Genomic DNA, 23,769 nt, shown 5'->3' with positions numbered 1-23,769 from the left:
ACAGGTACAGCCCGCCCCCAAGGGCCTGGGTCCCTCTCTGGGCACGCGCAGCTAGAAACAGCCCCGAGACAGCCGGTTTTCAACCCCTGAGCCGCGTGGGACGGGCACAGAGGCCCAGCTCTGGGCAACAAAGCTGAACGGCTCCAATTCCAACAGGTACAGCCCGCCCCCAAGGCCTGGGTTCCTCCCTGGGCACGCGCAGCTAGAAACAGCCCCGAGACAGCCGGTTTTCAACCCCTGATCCGCGTGGGACGGGCACAGAGGCTCAGCTCTGGGCAACAAAGCTGAACGGCTCCAATTGCAACAGGTACAGCCCGCCCCCAAGGGCCTGGGTTCCTCTCTGGGCACGCGCAGCTAGAAACAGCCCCGAGACAGCCGGTTTTCAACCCCTGAGCCGCGTGGGACGGGCACAGAGGCCCAGCTCTGGGCAACAAAGCTGAACGGCTCCAATTGCAACAGGTACAGCCCGCCCCCAAGGGCCTGGGTTCCTCTCTGGGCACGCGCAGCTAGAAACAGCCCCGAGACAGCCGGTTTTCAACCCCTGAGCCGCGTGGGACGGGCACAGAGGCCCAGCTCTGGGCAACAAAGCTGAACGGCTCCAATTCCAACAGGTACAACCCGCCCCCATGGGCCTGGGTTCCTCTGTGGGCACGCGCAGCTAGAAACAGCCCCGAGACAGCCGGTTTTCAACCCCTGAGCCGCGTGGGACGGGCACAGAGGCCCAGCTCTGGGCAACAAAGCTGAACGGCTCCAATTCCAACAGGTACAGCCCGCCCCCAAGGGCCTGGGTTCCTCTCTGGGCACGCGCAGCTAGAAACAGCCCCGAGACAGCCGGTTTTCAACCCCTGATCCGCGTGGGACGGGCACAGAGGCCCAGCTCTGGGCAACAAAGCTGAACGGCTCCAATTCCAACAGGTACAACCCGCCCCCAAGGGCCTGGTTACCTCTGTGGGCACGCGCAGCTAGAAACAGCCCCGAGACAGCCGGTTTTCAACCCCTGAGCCGCGTGGGACGAGCACAGAGGCCCAGCTCTGGGCAACAAAGCTGAACGGCTCCAATTCCAACAGGTACAGCCCGCCCCCAAGGGCCTGGGTTCCTCTCTGGGCACGCGCAGCTAGAAACAGCCCCAAGAGAGCCGGTTTTCAACCCCTGATCCGCGTGGGACGGGCACAGAGGCCCAGCTCTGGGCAACAAAGCTGAACGGCTCCAATTCCAACAGGTACAGCCCGCCCCCAAGGGCCTGGGTTCCTCTCTGGGCACGCGCAGCTAGAAACAGCCCCGAGACAGCCGGTTTTCAACCCCTGAGCCGCGTGGGACGGGCACAGAGGCCCAGCTCTGGGCAATAAAGCTGAACGGCTCCAATTCCAACAGGTACAACCCACCCCCAAGGGCCTTGGTTCCTCTCTGGGCACGCGCAGCTAGAAACAGCCCCGAAACAGCCAGTTTTCAACCCCTGAGCCGCGTGGGACGGGCACAGAGGCCCAGCTCTGGGCAACAAAGCTGAACGGCTCCAATTCCAACAGGTACAACCCGCCCCCAAGGGCCTGGGTTCCTCTCTGGGCACGCGCAGCTAGAAACAGCCCCGAGACAGCCGGTTTTCAACCCCTGAGCCGCGTGGGACGGGCACAGAGGCCCAGCTCTGGGCAACAAAGCTGAACGGCTCCAATTCCAACAGGTACAACCCGCCCCCAAGGGCCTGGGTTCCTCTCTGGGCACGCGCAGCTAGAAACAGCCCCGAGACAGCCGGTTTTCAACCCCTGAGCCGCGTGGGACGGGCACAGAGGCCCAGCTCTGGGCAACAAAGCTGAACGGCTCCAATTCCAACAGGTACAGCCCGCCCCCAAGGGCCTGGGTTCCTCTCTGGGCACGCGCAGCTAGAAACAGCCCCAAGAGAGCCGGTTTTCAACCCCTGATCCGCGTGGGACGGGCACAGAGGCCCAGCTCTGGGCAACAAAGCTGAACGGCTCCAATTCCAACAGGTACAGCCCGCCCCCAAGGGCCTGGGTACCTCTCTGGGCACGCGCAGCTAGAAACAGCCCCGAGACAGCCGGTTTTCAACCCCTGAGCCGCGTGGGACGGGCACAGAGGCCCAGCTCTGGGCAACAAAGCTGAACGGCTCCAATTCCAACAGGTACAGCCCGCCCCCAAGGGCCTGGGTTCCTCTCTGGGCACGCGCAGCTAGAAACAGCCCCGAGACAGCCGGTTTTCAACCCCTGAGCCGCGTGGGACGGGCACAGAGGCCCAGCTCTGGGCAACAAAGCTGAACGGCTCCAATTCCAACAGGTACAACCCACACCCAAGGGCCTGGGTTCCTCTCTGGGCACGCGCAGCTAGAAACAGCCCCGAGACAGCCAGTTTTCAACCCCTGAGCCGCGTGGGACGGGCACAGAGGCCCAGCTCTGGGCAACAAAGCTGAACGGCTCCAATTCCAACAGGTACAGCCCGCCCCCAAGGGTCTGGGTTCCTCTCTGGGCACGCGCAGCTAGAAACAGCCCCGAGACAGCCGGTTTTCAACCCCTGAGCCGCGTGGGACGGGCACAGAGGCCCAGCTCTGGGCAACAAAGCTGATCGGCTCCAATTCCAACAGGTACAGCCCGCCCCCAAGGGCCTGGGTTCCTCTCTGGGCACGCGCAGCTAGAAACAGCCCCGAGACAGCCGGTTTTCAACCCCTGAGCCGCGTGGGACGGGCACAGAGGCCCAGCTCTGGGCAACAAAGCTGAACGGCTCCAATTCCAACAGGTACAGCCCGCCCCCAAGGCCTGGGTTCCTCCCTGGGCACGCGCAGCTAGAAACAGCCCCGAGACAGCCGGTTTTCAACCCCTGATCCGCGTGGGACGGGCACAGAGGCTCAGCTCTGGGCAACAAAGCTGAACGGCTCCAATTCCAACAGGTACAGCCAGCCCCCAAGGGCCTGGGTTCCTCTCTGGGCACGCGCAGCTAGAAACAGCCCCGAGACAGCCGGTTTTCAACCCCTGAGCCGCGTGGGACGGGCACAGAGGCCCAGCTCTGGGCAACAAAGCTGAACGGCTCCAATTGCAACAGGTACAGCCCGTCCCCAAGGGCCTGGGTTCCTCTCTGGGCACGCACAGCTAGAAACAGCCCCGAGACAGCCGGTTTTCAAACCCTGAGCCGCGTGGGACGGGCACAGAGGCCCAGCTCTGGGCAACAAAGCTGAACGGCTCCAATTCCAACAGGTACAGCCCGCCCCCAAGGCCTGGGTTCCTCTCTGGGCACGCACAGCTAGAAACAGCCCCGAGACAGCCGGTTTTCAACCCCTGATCCGCGTGGGACGGGCACAGAGGCTCAGCTCTGGGCAACAAAGCTGAACGGCTCCAATTCCAACAGGTACAGCCCGCCCCCAAGGGCCTGGGTTCCTCTCTGGGCACGCGCAGCTAGAAACAGCCCCGAGACAGCCGGTTTTCAACCCCTGAGCCGCGTGGGACGGGCACAGAGGCCCAGCTCTGGGCAACAAAGCTGAACGGCTCCAATTGCAACAGGTACAGCCCGTCCCCAAGGGCCTGGGTTCCTCTCTGGGCACGCGCAGCTAGAAACAGCCCCGAGACAGCCGGTTTTCAACCCCTGAGCCGCGTGGGACGGGCACAGAGGCCCAGCTCTGGGCAACAAAGCTGAACGGCTCCAATTCCAACAGGTACAGCCCGCCCCCAAGGCCTGGGTTCCTCTCTGGGCACGCACAGCTAGAAACAGCCCCGAGACAGCCGGTTTTCAACCCCTGATCCGCGTGGGACGGGCACAGAGGCCCAGCTCTGGGCAACAAAGCTGAACGGCTCCAATTCCAACAGGTACAGCCCGCCCCCAAGGGCCTGGGTTCCTCTCTGGGCACGCGCAGCTAGAAACAGCCCCGAGACAGCCGGTTTTCAACCCCTGAGCCGCGTGGGACGGGCACAGAGGCCCAGCTCTGGGCAACAAAGCTGAACGGCTCCAATTCCAACAGGTACAACCCGCCCCCAAGGGCCTGGGTTCCTCTCTGGGCAAGCGCAGCTAGAAACAGCCCCGAGACAGCCGGTTTTCAACCCCTGAGCCGCGTGGGACGGGCACAGAGGCCCAGCTCTGGGCAACAAAGCTGAACGGCTCCAATTCCAACAGGTACAACCCGCCCCCAAGGGCCTGGGTTCCTCTCTGGGCACGCGCAGCTAGAAACAGCCCCGAGACAGCCGGTTTTCAACCCCTGAGCCGCGTGGGACGGGCACAGAGGCCCAGCTCTGGGCAACAAAGCTGAACGGCTCCAATTCCAACAGGTACAGCCCGCCCCCAAGGTCCTGGGTTCCTCTCTGGGCACGCGCAGCTAGAAACAGCCCCGAGACAGCCGGTTTTCAACCCCTGAGCCGCGTGGAACGGGCACAGATGCCCAGCTCTGGGCAACAAAGCTGAACGGCTCCAATTCCAACAGGTACAACCCGCCCCCAAGGGCCTGGGTTCCTCTCTGGGCACGCGCAGCTAGAAACAGCCCCGAGACAGCCGGTTTTCAACCCCTGAGCCGCGTGGGACGGGCACAGAGGCCCAGCTCTGGGCAACAAAGCTGAACGGCTCCAATTCCAACGGGTACAACCCGCCCCCAAGGGCCTGGGTTCCTCTCTGGGCACGCGCAGCTAGAAACAGCCCCGAGACAGCCGGTTTTCAACCCCTGAGCCGCGTGGGACGGGCACAGAGGCCCAGCTCTGGGCAACAAAGCTGAACGGCTCCAATTCCAACAGGTACAGCCCGCCCCCAAGGGCCTGGGTTCCTCTCTGGGCACGCGCAGCTAGAAACAGCCCCGAGACAGCCGGTTTTCAACCCCTGATCCGCGTGGGACGGGCACAGAGGCCCAGCTCTGGGCAACAAAGCTGAACGGCTCCAATTCCAACAGGTACAACCCGCCCCCAAGGGCCTGGGTACCTCTGTGGGCACGCGCAGCTAGAAACAGCCCCGAGACAGCCGGTTTTCAACCCCTGAGCCGCGTGGGACGAGCACAGAGGCCCAGCTCTGGGCAACAAAGCTGAACGGCTCCAATTCCAACAGGTACAGCCCGCCGCCAAGGGCCTGGGTTCCTCTCTGGGCACGCGCAGCTAGAAACAGCCCCAAGAGAGCCGGTTTTCAACCCCTGATCCGCGTGGGACGGGCACAGAGGCCCAGCTCTGGGCAACAAAGCTGAACGGCTCCAATTCCAACAGGTACAGCCCGCCCCCAAGGGCCTGGGTTCCTCTCTGGGCACGCGCAGCTAGAAACAGCCCCGAGACAGCCGGTTTTCAACCCCTGAGCCGCGTGGGACGGGCACAGAGGCCCAGCTCTGGGCAATAAAGCTGAACGGCTCCAATTCCAACAGGTACAACCCACCCCCAAGGGCCTGGGTTCCTCTCTGGGCACGCGCAGCTAGAAACAGCCCCGAAACAGCCAGTTTTCAACCCCTGAGCCGCGTGGGACGGGCACAGAGGCCCAGCTCTGGGCAACAAAGCTGAACGGCTCCAATTCCAACAGGTACAACCCGCCCCCAAGGGCCTGGGTTCCTCTCTGGGCACGCGCAGCTAGAAACAGCCCCGAGACAGCCGGTTTTCAACCCCTGAGCCGCGTGGGACGGGCACAGAGGCCCAGCTCTGGGCAACAAAGCTGAACGGCTCCAATTCCAACAGGTACAACCCGCCCCCAAGGGCCTGGGTTCCTCTCTGGGCACGCGCAGCTAGAAACAGCCCCGAGACAGCCGGTTTTCAACCCCTGAGCCGCGTGGGACGGGCACAGAGGCCCAGCTCTGGGCAACAAAGCTGAACGGCTCCAATTCCAACAGGTACAACCCGCCCCCAAGGGCCTGGGTTCCTCTCTGGGCACGCGCAGCTAGAAACAGCCCCGAGACAGCCGGTTTTCAACCCCTGAGCCGCGTGGGACGGGCACAGAGGCCCAGCTCTGGGCAACAAAGCTGAACGGCTCCAATTCCAACAGGTACAGCCCGCCCCCAAGGGCCTGGGTTCCTCTCTGGGCACGCGCAGCTAGAAACAGCCCCGAGACAGCCGGTTTTCAACCCCTGAGCCGCGTGGGACGGGCACAGAGGCCCAGCTCTGGGCAACAAAGCTGAACGGCTCCAATTCCAACAGGTACAACCCGCCCCCAAGGGCCTGGGTTCCTCTCTGGGCAAGCGCAGCTAGAAACAGCCCCGAGACAGCCGGTTTTCAACCCCTGAGCCGCGTGGGACGGGCACAGAGGCCCAGCTCTGGGCAACAAAGCTGAACGGCTCCAATTCCAACAGGTACAACCCGCCCCCAAGGGCCTGGGTTCCTCTCTGGGCACGCGCAGCTAGAAACAGCCCCGAGACAGCCGGTTTTCAACCCCTGAGCCGCGTGGGACGGGCACAGAGGCCCAGCTCTGGGCAACAAAGCTGAACGGCTCCAATTCCAACAGGTACAGCCCGCCCCCAAGGGCCTGGGTTCCTCTCTGGGCACGCGCAGCTAGAAACAGCCCCGAGACAGCCGGTTTTCAACCCCTGAGCCGCGTGGGACGGGCACAGAGGCCCAGCTCTGGGCAACAAAGCTGAACGGATCCAATTCCAACAGGTACAGCCCGCCCCCAAGGGCCTGGGTTCCTCTCTAGGCACGCGCAGCTAGAAACAGCCCCGAGACAGCCGGTTTTCAACCCCTGAGCCGCGTGGGACGGGCACAGAGGCCCAGCTCTGGGCAACAAAGCTGAACGGCTCCAATTCCAACAGGTACAACCCACACCCAAGGGCCTGGGTTCCTCTCTGGGCACGCGCAGCTAGAAACAGCCCCGAGACAGCCGGTTTTCAACCCCTGAGCCGCGTGGGATGGGCACAGAGGCCCAGCTCTGGGCAACAAAGCTGAACGGCTCCAATTCCAACAGGTACAACCCGCCCCCAAGGGCCTGGGTTCCTCTCTGGGCACGCGCAGCTAGAAACAGCCCCGAGACAGCCGGTTTTCAACCCCTGAGCCGCGTGGGACGGGCACAGAGGCCCAGCTCTGGGCAACAAAGCTGATCGGCTCCAATTCCAACAGGTACAGCCCGCCCCCAAGGGCCTGGGTCCCTCTCTGGGCACGCGCAGCTAGAAACAGCCCCGAGACAGCCGGTTTTCAACCCCTGAGCCGCGTGGGACGGGCACAGAGGCCCAGCTCTGGGCAACAAAGCTGAACGGCTCCAATTCCAACAGGTACAGCCCGCCCCCAAGGCCTGGGTTCCTCCCTGGGCACGCGCAGCTAGAAACAGCCCCGAGACAGCCGGTTTTCAACCCCTGATCCGCGTGGGACGGGCACAGAGGCTCAGCTCTGGGCAACAAAGCTGAACGGCTCCAATTGCAACAGGTACAGCCCGCCCCCAAGGGCCTGGGTTCCTCTCTGGGCACGCGCAGCTAGAAACAGCCCCGAGACAGCCGGTTTTCAACCCCTGAGCCGCGTGGGACGGGCACAGAGGCCCAGCTCTGGGCAACAAAGCTGAACGGCTCCAATTCCAACAGGTACAGCCCGCCCCCAAGGGCCTGGGTTCCTCTCTGGGCACGCGCAGCTAGAAACAGCCCCAAGAGAGCCGGTTTTCAACCCCTGATCCGCGTGGGACGGGCACAGAGGCCCAGCTCTGGGCAACAAAGCTGAACGGCTCCAATTCCAACAGGTACAACCCGCCCCCAAGGGCCTGGGTACCTCTCTGGGCACGCGCAGCTAGAAACAGCCCCGAGACAGCCGGTTTTCAACCCCTGAGCCGCGTGGGACGGGCACAGAGGCCCAGCTCTGGGCAACAAAGCTGAACGGCTCCAATTCCAACAGGTACAGCCCGCCCCCAAGGGCCTGGGTTCCTCTCTGGGCACGCGCAGCTAGAAACAGCCCCGAGACAGCCGGTTTTCAACCCCTGAGCCGCGTGGGACGGGCACAGAGGCCCAGCTCTGGGCAACAAAGCTGAACGGCTCCAATTCCAACAGGTACAACCCACACCCAAGGGCCTGGGTTCCTCTCTGGGCACGCGCAGCTAGAAACAGCCCCGAGACAGCCAGTTTTCAACCCCTGAGCCGCGTGGGACGGGCACAGAGGCCCAGCTCTGGGCAACAAAGCTGAACGGCTCCAATTCCAACAGGTACAACCCGCCCCCAAGGGCCTGGGTTCCTCTCTGGGCACGCGCAGCTAGAAACAGCCCCGAGACAGCCGGTTTTCAACCCCTGAGCCGCGTGGGATGGGCACAGAGGCCCAGCTCTGGGCAACAAAGCTGATCGGCTCCAATTCCAACAGGTACAGCCCGCCCCCAAGGGCCTGGGTTCCTCTCTGGGCACGCGCAGCTAGAAACAGCCCCGAGACAGCCGGTTTTCAACCCCTGAGCCGCGTGGGACGGGCACAGAGGCCCAGCTCTGGGCAACAAAGCTGAACGGCTCCAATTCCAACAGGTACAGCCCGCCCCCAAGGCCTGGGTTCCTCCCTGGGCACGCGCAGCTAGAAACAGCCCCGGGACAGCCGGTTTTCAACCCCTGATCCGCGTGGGACGGGCACAGAGGCTCAGCTCTGGGCAACAAAGCTGAACGGCTCCAATTCCAACAGGTACAGCCCGCCCCCAAGGGCCTGGGTTCCTCTCTGGGCACGCGCAGCTAGAAACAGCCCCGAGACAGCCGGTTTTCAACCCCTGAGCCGCGTGGGACGGGCACAGAGGCCCAGCTCTGGGCAACAAAGCTGAACGGCTCCAATTGCAACAGGTACAGCCCGCCCCCAAGGGCCTGGGTTCCTCTGTGGGCACGCGCAGCTAGAAACAGCCCCGAGACAGCCGGTTTTCAACCCCTGAGCCGCGTGGGACGGGCACAGAGGCCCAGCTCTGGGCAACAAAGCTGAACGGCTCCAATTCCAACAGGTACAACCCGCCCCCAAGGGCCTGGGTTCCTCTGTGGGCACGCGCAGCTAGAAACAGCCCCGAGACAGCCGGTTTTCAACCCCTGAGCCGCGTGGGACGGGCACAGAGGCCCAGCTCTGGGCAACAAAGCTGAACGGCTCCAATTCCAACAGGTACAGCCCGCCCCCAAGGGCCTGGGTTCCTCTCTGGGCACGCGCAGCTAGAAACAGCCCCGAGACAGCCGGTTTTCAACCCCTGATCCGCGTGGGACGGGCACAGAGGCCCAGTTCTGGGCAACAAAGCTGAACGGCTCCCATTCCAACAGGTACAACCCGCCCCCAAGGGCCTGGGTTCCTCTGTGGGCACGCGCAGCTAGAAACAGCCCCGAGACAGCCGGTTTTCAACCCCTAAGCCGCGTGGGACGGGCACAGAGGCCCAGCTCTGGGCAACAAAGCTGAACGGCTCCAATTCCAACAGGTACAGCCCGCCCCCAAGGGCCTGGGTTCCTCTCTGGGCACGCGCAGCTAGAAACAGCCCCAAGAGAGCCGGTTTTCAACCCCTGAGCCGCGTGGGACGGGCACAGAGGCCCAGCTCTGGGCAACAAAGCTGAACGGCTCCAATTCCAACAGGTACAGCCCGCCCCCAAGGGCCTGGGTTCCTCTCTGGGCACGCGCAGCTAGAAACAGCCCCGAGACAGCCGGTTTTCAACCCCTGAGCCGCGTGGGACGGGCACAGAGGCCCAGCTCTGGGCAATAAAGCTGAACGGCTCCAATTCCAACAGGTACAACCCACCCCCAAGGGCCTGGGTTCCTCTCTGGGCACGCGCAGCTAGAAACAGCCCCGAAACAGCCAGTTTTCAACCCCTGAGCCGCGTGGGACGGGCACAGAGGCCCAGCTCTGGGCAACAAAGCTGAACGGCTCCAATTCCAACAGGTACAACCCGCCCCCAAGGGCCTGGGTTCCTCTCTGGGCACGCGCAGCTAGAAACAGCCCCGAGACAGCCGGTTTTCAACCCCTGAGCCGCGTGGGACGGGCACAGAGGCCCAGCTCTGGGCAACAAAGCTGAACGGCTCCAATTCCAACAGGTACAGCCCGCCCCCAAGGGCCTGGGTTCCTCTCTGGGCACGCGCAGCTAGAAACAGCCCCGAGACAGCCGGTTTTCAACCCCTGAGCCGCGTGGGACGGGCACAGAGGCCCAGCTCTGGGCAACAAAGCTGAACGGCTCCAATTCCAACAGGTACAACCCGCCCCCAAGGGCCTGGGTTCCTCTCTGGGCACGCGCAGCTAGAAACAGCCCCGATACAGCCGGTTTTCAACCCCTGAGCCGCGTGGGACGGGCACAGAGGCCCAGCTCTGGGCAACAAAGCTGAACGGCTCCAATTCCAACAGGTACAGCCCGCCACCAAGGGTCTGGGTTCCTCTCTGGGCACGCGCAGCTAGAAACAGCCCCAAGAGAGCCGGTTTTCAACCCCTGATCCGCGTGGGACGGGCACAGAGGCCCAGCTCTGGGCAACAAAGCTGAACGGCTCCAATTCCAACAGGTACAGCCCGCCCCCAAGGGCCTGCGTTCCTCTGTGGGCACGCGCAGCTAGAAACAGCCCCGAGACAGCCGGTTTTCAACCCCTGAGCCGCGTGGGACGGGCACAGAGGCCCAGCTCTGGGCAACAAAGCTGAACGGATCCAATTCCAACAGGTACAGCCCGCCCCCAAGGGCCTGGGTTCCTCTCTAGGCACGCGCAGCTAGAAACAGCCCCGAGACAGCCGGTTTTCAACCCCTGAGCCGCGTGGGACGGGCACAGAGGCCCAGCTCTGGGCAACAAAGCTGAACGGCTCCAATTCCAACAGGTACAACCCACACCCAAGGGCCTGGGTTCCTCTCTGGGCACGCGCAGCTAGAAACAGCCCCGAGACAGCCGGTTTTCAACCCCTGAGCCGCGTGGGATGGGCACAGAGGCCCAGCTCTGGGCAACAAAGCTGAACGGCTCCAATTCCAACAGGTACAACCCGCCCCCAAGGGCCTGGGTTCCTCTCTGGGCACGCGCAGCTAGAAACAGCCCCGAGACAGCCGGTTTTCAACCCCTGAGCCGCGTGGGACGGGCACAGAGGCCCAGCTCTGGGCAACAAAGCTGATCGGCTCCAATTCCAACAGGTACAGCCCGCCCCCAAGGGCCTGGGTCCCTCTCTGGGCACGCGCAGCTAGAAACAGCCCCGAGACAGCCGGTTTTCAACCCCTGAGCCGCGTGGGACGGGCACAGAGGCCCAGCTCTGGGCAACAAAGCTGAACGGCTCCAATTCCAACAGGTACAGCCCGCCCCCAAGGCCTGGGTTCCTCCCTGGGCACGCGCAGCTAGAAACAGCCCCGAGACAGCCGGTTTTCAACCCCTGATCCGCGTGGGACGGGCACAGAGGCTCAGCTCTGGGCAACAAAGCTGAACGGCTCCAATTGCAACAGGTACAGCCCGCCCCCAAGGGCCTGGGTTCCTCTCTGGGCACGCGCAGCTAGAAACAGCCCCGAGACAGCCGGTTTTCAACCCCTGAGCCGCGTGGGACGGGCACAGAGGCCCAGCTCTGGGCAACAAAGCTGAACGGCTCCAATTGCAACAGGTACAGCCCGCCCCCAAGGGCCTGGGTTCCTCTCTGGGCACGCGCAGCTAGAAACAGCCCCGAGACAGCCGGTTTTCAACCCCTGAGCCGCGTGGGACGGGCACAGAGGCCCAGCTCTGGGCAACAAAGCTGAACGGCTCCAATTCCAACAGGTACAACCCGCCCCCATGGGCCTGGGTTCCTCTGTGGGCACGCGCAGCTAGAAACAGCCCCGAGACAGCCGGTTTTCAACCCCTGAGCCGCGTGGGACGGGCACAGAGGCCCAGCTCTGGGCAACAAAGCTGAACGGCTCCAATTCCAACAGGTACAGCCCGCCCCCAAGGGCCTGGGTTCCTCTCTGGGCACGCGCAGCTAGAAACAGCCCCGAGACAGCCGGTTTTCAACCCCTGATCCGCGTGGGACGGGCACAGAGGCCCAGCTCTGGGCAACAAAGCTGAACGGCTCCAATTCCAACAGGTACAACCCGCCCCCAAGGGCCTGGTTACCTCTGTGGGCACGCGCAGCTAGAAACAGCCCCGAGACAGCCGGTTTTCAACCCCTGAGCCGCGTGGGACGAGCACAGAGGCCCAGCTCTGGGCAACAAAGCTGAACGGCTCCAATTCCAACAGGTACAGCCCGCCCCCAAGGGCCTGGGTTCCTCTCTGGGCACGCGCAGCTAGAAACAGCCCCAAGAGAGCCGGTTTTCAACCCCTGATCCGCGTGGGACGGGCACAGAGGCCCAGCTCTGGGCAACAAAGCTGAACGGCTCCAATTCCAACAGGTACAGCCCGCCCCCAAGGGCCTGGGTTCCTCTCTGGGCACGCGCAGCTAGAAACAGCCCCGAGACAGCCGGTTTTCAACCCCTGAGCCGCGTGGGACGGGCACAGAGGCCCAGCTCTGGGCAATAAAGCTGAACGGCTCCAATTCCAACAGGTACAACCCACCCCCAAGGGCCTTGGTTCCTCTCTGGGCACGCGCAGCTAGAAACAGCCCCGAAACAGCCAGTTTTCAACCCCTGAGCCGCGTGGGACGGGCACAGAGGCCCAGCTCTGGGCAACAAAGCTGAACGGCTCCAATTCCAACAGGTACAACCCGCCCCCAAGGGCCTGGGTTCCTCTCTGGGCACGCGCAGCTAGAAACAGCCCCGAGACAGCCGGTTTTCAACCCCTGAGCCGCGTGGGACGGGCACAGAGGCCCAGCTCTGGGCAACAAAGCTGAACGGCTCCAATTCCAACAGGTACAACCCGCCCCCAAGGGCCTGGGTTCCTCTCTGGGCACGCGCAGCTAGAAACAGCCCCGAGACAGCCGGTTTTCAACCCCTGAGCCGCGTGGGACGGGCACAGAGGCCCAGCTCTGGGCAACAAAGCTGAACGGCTCCAATTCCAACAGGTACAGCCCGCCCCCAAGGGCCTGGGTTCCTCTCTGGGCACGCGCAGCTAGAAACAGCCCCAAGAGAGCCGGTTTTCAACCCCTGATCCGCGTGGGACGGGCACAGAGGCCCAGCTCTGGGCAACAAAGCTGAACGGCTCCAATTCCAACAGGTACAGCCCGCCCCCAAGGGCCTGGGTACCTCTCTGGGCACGCGCAGCTAGAAACAGCCCCGAGACAGCCGGTTTTCAACCCCTGAGCCGCGTGGGACGGGCACAGAGGCCCAGCTCTGGGCAACAAAGCTGAACGGCTCCAATTCCAACAGGTACAGCCCGCCCCCAAGGGCCTGGGTTCCTCTCTGGGCACGCGCAGCTAGAAACAGCCCCGAGACAGCCGGTTTTCAACCCCTGAGCCGCGTGGGACGGGCACAGAGGCCCAGCTCTGGGCAACAAAGCTGAACGGCTCCAATTCCAACAGGTACAACCCACACCCAAGGGCCTGGGTTCCTCTCTGGGCACGCGCAGCTAGAAACAGCCCCGAGACAGCCAGTTTTCAACCCCTGAGCCGCGTGGGACGGGCACAGAGGCCCAGCTCTGGGCAACAAAGCTGAACGGCTCCAATTCCAACAGGTACAGCCCGCCCCCAAGGGTCTGGGTTCCTCTCTGGGCACGCGCAGCTAGAAACAGCCCCGAGACAGCCGGTTTTCAACCCCTGAGCCGCGTGGGACGGGCACAGAGGCCCAGCTCTGGGCAACAAAGCTGATCGGCTCCAATTCCAACAGGTACAGCCCGCCCCCAAGGGCCTGGGTTCCTCTCTGGGCACGCGCAGCTAGAAACAGCCCCGAGACAGCCGGTTTTCAACCCCTGAGCCGCGTGGGACGGGCACAGAGGCCCAGCTCTGGGCAACAAAGCTGAACGGCTCCAATTCCAACAGGTACAGCCCGCCCCCAAGGCCTGGGTTCCTCCCTGGGCACGCGCAGCTAGAAACAGCCCCGAGACAGCCGGTTTTCAACCCCTGATCCGCGTGGGACGGGCACAGAGGCTCAGCTCTGGGCAACAAAGCTGAACGGCTCCAATTCCAACAGGTACAGCCAGCCCCCAAGGGCCTGGGTTCCTCTCTGGGCACGCGCAGCTAGAAACAGCCCCGAGACAGCCGGTTTTCAACCCCTGAGCCGCGTGGGACGGGCACAGAGGCCCAGCTCTGGGCAACAAAGCTGAACGGCTCCAATTGCAACAGGTACAGCCCGTCCCCAAGGGCCTGGGTTCCTCTCTGGGCACGCACAGCTAGAAACAGCCCCGAGACAGCCGGTTTTCAAACCCTGAGCCGCGTGGGACGGGCACAGAGGCCCAGCTCTGGGCAACAAAGCTGAACGGCTCCAATTCCAACAGGTACAGCCCGCCCCCAAGGCCTGGGTTCCTCTCTGGGCACGCACAGCTAGAAACAGCCCCGAGACAGCCGGTTTTCAACCCCTGATCCGCGTGGGACGGGCACAGAGGCTCAGCTCTGGGCAACAAAGCTGAACGGCTCCAATTCCAACAGGTACAGCCCGCCCCCAAGGGCCTGGGTTCCTCTCTGGGCACGCGCAGCTAGAAACAGCCCCGAGACAGCCGGTTTTCAACCCCTGAGCCGCGTGGGACGGGCACAGAGGCCCAGCTCTGGGCAACAAAGCTGAACGGCTCCAATTGCAACAGGTACAGCCCGTCCCCAAGGGCCTGGGTTCCTCTCTGGGCACGCGCAGCTAGAAACAGCCCCGAGACAGCCGGTTTTCAACCCCTGAGCCGCGTGGGACGGGCACAGAGGCCCAGCTCTGGGCAACAAAGCTGAACGGCTCCAATTCCAACAGGTACAGCCCGCCCCCAAGGCCTGGGTTCCTCTCTGGGCACGCACAGCTAGAAACAGCCCCGAGACAGCCGGTTTTCAACCCCTGATCCGCGTGGGACGGGCACAGAGGCCCAGCTCTGGGCAACAAAGCTGAACGGCTCCAATTCCAACAGGTACAGCCCGCCCCCAAGGGCCTGGGTTCCTCTCTGGGCACGCGCAGCTAGAAACAGCCCCGAGACAGCCGGTTTTCAACCCCTGAGCCGCGTGGGACGGGCACAGAGGCCCAGCTCTGGGCAACAAAGCTGAACGGCTCCAATTCCAACAGGTACAACCCGCCCCCAAGGGCCTGGGTTCCTCTCTGGGCAAGCGCAGCTAGAAACAGCCCCGAGACAGCCGGTTTTCAACCCCTGAGCCGCGTGGGACGGGCACAGAGGCCCAGCTCTGGGCAACAAAGCTGAACGGCTCCAATTCCAACAGGTACAACCCGCCCCCAAGGGCCTGGGTTCCTCTCTGGGCACGCGCAGCTAGAAACAGCCCCGAGACAGCCGGTTTTCAACCCCTGAGCCGCGTGGGACGGGCACAGAGGCCCAGCTCTGGGCAACAAAGCTGAACGGCTCCAATTCCAACAGGTACAGCCCGCCCCCAAGGTCCTGGGTTCCTCTCTGGGCACGCGCAGCTAGAAACAGCCCCGAGACAGCCGGTTTTCAACCCCTGAGCCGCGTGGAACGGGCACAGATGCCCAGCTCTGGGCAACAAAGCTGAACGGCTCCAATTCCAACAGGTACAACCCGCCCCCAAGGGCCTGGGTTCCTCTCTGGGCACGCGCAGCTAGAAACAGCCCCGAGACAGCCGGTTTTCAACCCCTGAGCCGCGTGGGACGGGCACAGAGGCCCAGCTCTGGGCAACAAAGCTGAACGGCTCCAATTCCAACGGGTACAACCCGCCCCCAAGGGCCTGGGTTCCTCTCTGGGCACGCGCAGCTAGAAACAGCCCCGAGACAGCCGGTTTTCAACCCCTGAGCCGCGTGGGACGGGCACAGAGGCCCAGCTCTGGGCAACAAAGCTGAACGGCTCCAATTCCAACAGGTACAGCCCGCCCCCAAGGGCCTGGGTTCCTCTCTGGGCACGCGCAGCTAGAAACAGCCCCGAGACAGCCGGTTTTCAACCCCTGATCCGCGTGGGACGGGCACAGAGGCCCAGCTCTGGGCAACAAAGCTGAACGGCTCCAATTCCAACAGGTACAACCCGCCCCCAAGGGCCTGGGTACCTCTGTGGGCACGCGCAGCTAGAAACAGCCCCGAGACAGCCGGTTTTCAACCCCTGAGCCGCGTGGGACGAGCACAGAGGCCCAGCTCTGGGCAACAAAGCTGAACGGCTCCAATTCCAACAGGTACAGCCCGCCGCCAAGGGCCTGGGTTCCTCTCTGGGCACGCGCAGCTAGAAACAGCCCCAAGAGAGCCGGTTTTCAACCCCTGATCCGCGTGGGACGGGCACAGAGGCCCAGCTCTGGGCAACAAAGCTGAACGGCTCCAATTCCAACAGGTACAGCCCGCCCCCAAGGGCCTGGGTTCCTCTCTGGGCACGCGCAGCTAGAAACAGCCCCGAGACAGCCGGTTTTCAACCCCTGAGCCGCGTGGGACGGGCACAGAGGCCCAGCTCTGGGCAATAAAGCTGAACGGCTCCAATTCCAACAGGTACAACCCACCCCCAAGGGCCTGGGTTCCTCTCTGGGCACGCGCAGCTAGAAACAGCCCCGAAACAGCCAGTTTTCAACCCCTGAGCCGCGTGGGACGGGCACAGAGGCCCAGCTCTGGGCAACAAAGCTGAACGGCTCCAATTCCAACAGGTACAACCCGCCCCCAAGGGCCTGGGTTCCTCTCTGGGCACGCGCAGCTAGAAACAGCCCCGAGACAGCCGGTTTTCAACCCCTGAGCCGCGTGGGACGGGCACAGAGGCCCAGCTCTGGGCAACAAAGCTGAACGGCTCCAATTCCAACAGGTACAACCCGCCCCCAAGGGCCTGGGTTCCTCTCTGGGCACGCGCAGCTAGAAACAGCCCCGAGACAGCCGGTTTTCAACCCCTGAGCCGCGTGGGACGGGCACAGAGGCCCAGCTCTGGGCAACAAAGCTGAACGGCTCCAATTCCAACAGGTACAACCCGCCCCCAAGGGCCTGGGTTCCTCTCTGGGCACGCGCAGCTAGAAACAGCCCCGAGACAGCCGGTTTTCAACCCCTGAGCCGCGTGGGACGGGCACAGAGGCCCAGCTCTGGGCAACAAAGCTGAACGGCTCCAATTCCAACAGGTACAGCCCGCCCCCAAGGGCCTGGGTTCCTCTCTGGGCACGCGCAGCTAGAAACAGCCCCGAGACAGCCGGTTTTCAACCCCTGAGCCGCGTGGGACGGGCACAGAGGCCCAGCTCTGGGCAACAAAGCTGAACGGCTCCAATTCCAACAGGTACAACCCGCCCCCAAGGGCCTGGGTTCCTCTCTGGGCAAGCGCAGCTAGAAACAGCCCCGAGACAGCCGGTTTTCAACCCCTGAGCCGCGTGGGACGGGCACAGAGGCCCAGCTCTGGGCAACAAAGCTGAACGGCTCCAATTCCAACAGGTACAACCCGCCCCCAAGGGCCTGGGTTCCTCTCTGGGCACGCGCAGCTAGAAACAGCCCCGAGACAGCCGGTTTTCAACCCCTGAGCCGCGTGGGACGGGCACAGAGGCCCAGCTCTGGGCAACAAAGCTGAACGGCTCCAATTCCAACAGGTACAGCCCGCCCCCAAGGGCCTGGGTTCCTCTCTGGGCACGCGCAGCTAGAAACAGCCCCGAGACAGCCGGTTTTCAACCCCTGAGCCGCGTGGAACGGGCACAGATGCCCAGCTCTGGGCAACAAAGCTGAACGGCTCCAATTCCAACAGGTACAACCCGCCCCCAAGGGCCTGGGTTCCTCTCTGGGCACGCGCAGCTAGAAACAGCCCCGAGACAGCCGGTTTTCAACCCCTGAGCCGCGTGGGACGGGCACAGAGGCCCAGCTCTGGGCAACAAAGCTGAACGGCTCCAATTCCAACAGGTACAACCCGCCCCCAAGGGCCTGGGTTCCTCTCTGGGCACGCGCAGCTAGAAACAGCCCCGAGACAGCCGGTTTTCAACCCCTGAGCCGCGTGGGACGGGCACAGAGGCCCAGCTCTGGGCAACAAAGCTGAACGGCTCCAATTCCAACAGGTACAGCCCGCCCCCAAGGGCCTGGGTTCCTCTCTGGGCACGCGCAGCTAGAAACAGCCCCGAGACAGCCGGTTTTCAACCCCTGATCCGCGTGGGACGGGCACAGAGGCCCAGCTCTGGGCAACAAAGCTGAACGGCTCCAATTCCAACAGGTACAACCCGCCCCCAAGGGCCTGGGTACCTCTGTGGGCACGCGCAGCTAGAAACAGCCCCGAGACAGCCGGTTTTCAACCCCTGAGCCGCGTGGGACGAGCACAGAGGCCCAGCTCTGGGCAACAAAGCTGAACGGCTCCAATTCCAACAGGTACAGCCCGCCGCCAAGGGCCTGGGTTCCTCTCTGGGCACGCGCAGCTAGAAACAGCCCCAAGAGAGCCGGTTTTCAACCCCTGATCCGCGTGGGACGGGCACAGAGGCCCAGCTCTGGGCAACAAAGCTGAACGGCTCCAATTCCAACAGGTACAGCCCGCCCCCAAGGGCCTGGGTTCCTCTCTGGGCACGCGCAGCTAGAAACAGCCCCGAGACAGCCGGTTTTCAACCCCTGAGCCGCGTGGGACGGGCACAGAGGCCCAGCTCTGGGCAATAAAGCTGAACGGCTCCAATTCCAACAGGTACAACCCACCCCCAAGGGCCTGGGTTCCTCTCTGGGCACGCGCAGCTAGAAACAGCCCCGAAACAGCCAGTTTTCAACCCCTGAGCCGCGTGGGACGGGCACAGAGGCCCAGCTCTGGGCAACAAAGCTGAACGGCTCCAATTCCAACAGGTACAACCCGCCCCCAAGGGCCTGGGTTCCTCTCTGGGCACGCGCAGCTAGAAACAGCCCCGAGACAGCCGGTTTTCAACCCCTGAGCCGCGTGGGACGGGCACAGAGGCCCAGCTCTGGGCAACAAAGCTGAACGGCTCCAATTCCAACAGGTACAACCCGCCCCCAAGGGCCTGGGTTCCTCTCTGGGCACGCGCAGCTAGAAACAGCCCCGAGACAGCCGGTTTTCAACCCCTGAGCCGCGTGGGACGGGCACAGAGGCCCAGCTCTGGGCAACAAAGCTGAACGGCTCCAATTCCAACAGGTACAGCCCGCCCCCAAGGGCCTGGGTTCCTCTCTGGGCACGCGCAGCTAGAAACAGCCCCAAGAGAGCCGGTTTTCAACCCCTGATCCGCGTGGGACGGGCACAGAGGCCCAGCTCTGGGCAACAAAGCTGAACGGCTCCAATTCCAACAGGTACAGCCCGCCCCCAAGGGCCTGGGTACCTCTCTGGGCACGCGCAGCTAGAAACAGCCCCGAGACAGCCGGTTTTCAACCCCTGAGCCGCGTGGGACGGGCACTGAGGCCCAGCTCTGGGCAACAAAGCTGAACGGCTCCAATTCCAACAGGTACAGCCCGCCCCCAAGGGCCTGGGTTCCTCTCTGGGCACGCGCAGCTAGAAACAGCCCCGAGACAGCCGGTTTTCAACCCCTGAGCCGCGTGGGACGGGCACAGAGGCCCAGCTCTGGGCAACAAAGCTGAACGGCTCCAATTCCAACAGGTACAACCCGCCCCCAAGGGCCTGGGTTCCTCTCTGGGCAAGCAGAGCTAGAAACAGCCCCGAGACAGCCGGTTTTCAACCCCTGAGCCGCGTGGGACGGGCACAGAGGCCCAGCTCTGGGCAACAAAGCTGAACGGCTCCAATTCCAACAGGTACAACCCGCCCCCAAGGGCCTGGGTTCCTCTCTGGGCACGCGCAGCTAGAAACAGCCCCGAGACAGCCGGTTTTCAACCCCTGAGCCGCGTGGGACGGGCACAGAGGCCCAGCTCTGGGCAACAAAGCTGAACGGCTCCAATTCCAACAGGTACAGCCCGCCCCCAAGGGCCTGGGTTCCTCTCTGGGCACGCGCAGCTAGAAACAGCCCCGAGACAGCCGGTTTTCAACCCCTGAGCCGCGTGGAACGGGCACAGAGGCCCAGCTCTGGGCAACAAAGCTGAACGGCTCCAATTCCAACAGGTACAACCCGCCCCCAAGGGCCTGGGTTCCTCTCTGGGCACGCGCAGCTAGAAACAGCCCCGAGACAGCCGGTTTTCAAACCCTGAGCCGTGTGGGACGGGCACAGAGGCCCAGCTCTGGGCAAAAAAGCTGAACGGCTCCAATTCCAACAGGTACAACCCGCCCCCAAGGGCCTGGGTTCCTCTCTGGGCACGCGCAGCTAGAAACAGCCCCGAGACAGCCGGTTTTCAACCCCTGAGCCGCGTGGGACGGGCACAGAGGCCCAGCTCTGGGCAACAAAGCTGAACGGCTCCAATTCCAACAGGTACAACCCGCCCCCAAGGGCCTGGGTTCCTCTCTGGGCACGCGCAGCTAGAAACAGCCCCGAGACAGCCGGTTTTCAACCCCTGAGCCGCGTGGGACGGGCACAGAGGCCCAGCTCTGGGCAACAAAGCTGAACGGCTCCAATTCCAACAGGTACAACCCGCCCCCAAGGGCCTGGGTTCCTCTCTGGGCACGCGCAGCTAGAAACAGCCCCGAGACAGCCGGTTTTCAACCCCTGAGCCGCGTGGGATGGGCACATAGGCCCAGCTCTGGGCAACAAAGCTGAACGGCTCCAATTCCAACAGGTACAGCCCGCCCCCAAGGGCCTGGGTTCCTCTCTGGGCACGCGCAGCTAGAAACAGCCCCGAGACAGCCGGTTTTCAACCCCTGAGCCGCGTGGGACGGGCACAGAGGCCCAGCTCTGGGCAACAAAGCTGAACGGTTCCAATTCCAACAGGTACAGCCCGCCCCCAAGGGCCTGGGTTCCTCTCTGGGCACGCGCAGCTAGAAACAGCCCCGAGACAGCCGGTTTTCAACCCCTGAGCCGCGTGGGACGGGCACAGAGGCCCAGCTCTGGGCAACAAAGCTGAACGGCTCCAATTCCAACAGGTACAACCCGCCCCCAAGGGCCTGGGTTCCTCTCTGGGCACGCGCAGCTAGAAACAGCCCCGAGACAGCCGGTTTTCAACCCCTGAGCCGCGTGGGACGGGCACAGAGGCCCAGCTCTGGGCAACAAAGCTGAACGGCTCCAATTCCAACAGGTACAGCCCGCCCCCAAGGGCCTGGGTTCCTCTCTGGGCACGCGCAGCTAGAAACAGCCCCGAGACAGCCGGTTTTCAACCCCTGATCCGCGTGGGACGGGCACAGAGGCCCAGCTCTGGGCAACAAAGCTGAACGGCTCCAATTCCAACAGGTACAACCCGCCCCCAAGGGCCTGGGTACCTCTGTGGGCACGCGCAGCTAGAAACAGCCCCGAGACAGCCGGTTTTCAACCCCTGAGCCGCGTGGGACGAGCACAGAGGCCCAGCTCTGGGCAACAAAGCTGAACGGCTCCAATTCCAACAGGTACAGCCCGCCCCCAAGGGCCTGGGTTCCTCTCTGGGCACGCGCAGCTAGAAACAGCCCCAAGAGAGCCGGTTTTCAACCCCTGATCCGCGTGGGACGGGCACAGAGGCCCAGCTCTGGGCAACAAAGCTGAACGGCTCCAATTCCAACAGGTACAGCCCGCCCCCAAGGGCCTGGGTTCCTCTCTGGGCACGCGCAGCTAGAAACAGCCCCGAGACAGCCGGTTTTCAACCCCTGAGCCGCGTGGGACGGGCACAGAGGCTCAGCTCTGGGCAACAAAGCTGAACGGCTCCAATTCCAACAGGTACAGCCAGCCCCCAAGGGCCTGGGTTCCTCTCTGGGCACGCGCAGCTAGAAACAGCCCCAAGAGAGCCGGTTTTCAACCCCTGAGCCGCGTGGGACGGGCACAGAGGCCCAGCTCTGGGCAACAAAGCTGAACGGCTCCAATTGCAACAGGTACAGCCCGTCCCCAAGGGCCTGGGTTCCTCTCTGGGCACGCGCAGCTAGAAACATCCCCGAGACAGCCGGTTTTCAACCCCTGATCCGCGTGGGACGGGCACAGAGGCTCAGCTCTGGGCAACAAAGCTGAACGGCTCCAATTCCAACAGGTACAGCCAGCCCCCAAGGGCCTGGGTTCCTCTCTGGGCACGCGCAGCTAGAAACAGCCCCGAGACAGCCGGTTTTCAACCCCTGAGCCGCGTGGGACGGGCACAGAGGCCCAGCTCTGGGCAACAAAGCTGAACGGCTCCAATTGCAACAGGTACAGCCCGTCCCCAAGGGCCTGGGTTCCTCTCTGGGCACGCGCAGCTAGAAACAGCCCCGAGACAGCCGGTTTTCAACCCCTGAGCCGCGTGGGACGGGCACAGAGGCCCAGCTCTGGGCAACAAAGCTGAACGGCTCCAATTCCAACAGGTACAGCCCGCCCCCAAGGCCTGGGTTCCTCTCTGGGCACGCACAGCTAGAAACAGCCCCGAGACAGCCGGTTTTCAACCCCTGATCCGCGTGGGACGGGCACAGAGGCTCAGCTCTGGGCAACAAAGCTGAACGGCTCCAATTCCAACAGGTACAGCCCGCCCCCAAGGGCCTGGGTTCCTCTCTGGGCACGCGCAGCTAGAAACAGCCCCGAGACAGCCGGTTTTCAACCCCTGAGCCGCGTGGGACGGGCACAGAGGCCCAGCTCTGGGCAACAAAGCTGAACGGCTCCAATTGCAACAGGTACAGCCCGTCCCCAAGGGCCTGGGTTCCTCTCTGGGCACGCGCAGCTAGAAACAGCCCCGAGACAGCCGGTTTTCAACCCCTGAGCCGCGTGGGACGGGCACAGAGGCCCAGCTCTGGGCAACAAAGCTGAACGGCTCCAATTCCAACAGGTACAGCCCGCCCCCAAGGCCTGGGTTCCTCTCTGGGCACGCACAGCTAGAAACAGCCCCGAGACAGCCGGTTTTCAACCCCTGAGCCGCGTGGGACGGGCACAGAGGCCCAGCTCTGGGCAACAAAGCTGAACGGCTCCAATTCCAACAGGTACAGCCCGCCCCCAAGGGCCTGGGTTCCTCTCTGGGCACGCGCAGCTAGAAACAGCCCCGAGACAGCCGGTTTTCAACCCCTGAGCCGCGTGGGACGGGCACAGAGGCCCAGCTCTGGGCAACAAAGCTGAACGGCTCCAATTCCAACAGGTACAACCCGCCCCCAAGGGCCTGGGTTCCTCTCTGGGCAAGCGCAGCTAGAAACAGCCCCGAGACAGCCGGTTTTCAACCCCTGAGCCGCGTGGGACGGGCACAGAGGCCCAGCTCTGGGCAACAAAGCTGAACGGCTCCAATTCCAACAGGTACAACCCGCCCCCAAGGGCCTGGGTTCCTCTCTGGGCACGCGCAGCTAGAAACAGCCCCGAGACAGCCGGTTTTCAACCCCTGAGCCGCGTGGGACGGGCACAGAGGCCCAGCTCTGGGCAACAAAGCTGAACGGCTCCAATTCCAACAGGTACAGCCCGCCCCCAAGGGCCTGGGTTCCTCTCTGGGCACGCGCAGCTAGAAACAGCCCCGAGACAGCCGGTTTTCAACCCCTGAGCCGCGTGGAACGGGCACAGAGGCCCAGCTCTGGGCAACAAAGCTGAACGGCTCCAATTCCAACAGGTACAACCCGCCCCCAAGGGCCTGGGTTCCTCTCTGGGCACGCGCAGCTAGAAACAGCCCCGAGACAGCCGGTTTTCAACCCCTGAGCCGCGTGGGACGGGCACAGAGGCCCAGCTCTGGGCAACAAAGCTGAACGGCTCCAATTCCAACAGGTACAACCCGCCCCCAAGGTCCTGGGTTCCTCTCTGGGCACGCGCAGCTAGAAACAGCCCCGAGACAGCCGGTTTTCAACCCCTGAGCCACGTGGGACGGGCACAGAGGCCCACCTCTGGGCAACAAAGCTGAACGGCTCCAATTCCAACAGGTACAACCCGCCCCCAAGGGCCTGGGTTCCTCTCTGGGCACGCGCAGCTAGAAACAGCCCCGAGACAGCCGGTTTTCAACCCCTGAGCCGCGTGGGACGGGCACAGAGGCCCAGCTCTGGGCAACAAAGCTGAACGGCTCCAATTCCATCAGGTACAACCCGCCCCCAAGGGCCTGGGTTCCTCTCTGGGCACGCGCAGCTAGAAACAGCCCCGAGA

This window comes from Sorex fumeus, unplaced genomic scaffold (assembly GCF_029834395.1).
Source record: "Sorex fumeus unplaced genomic scaffold, SorFum_2.1 ptg000024l, whole genome shotgun sequence".
In the NCBI taxonomy this organism is placed as follows: Eukaryota; Metazoa; Chordata; class Mammalia; order Eulipotyphla; family Soricidae; genus Sorex; species Sorex fumeus.
The sequence above is the reverse complement of the archived record's forward strand: the minus strand, read 5'-3'. Positions refer to the sequence as shown.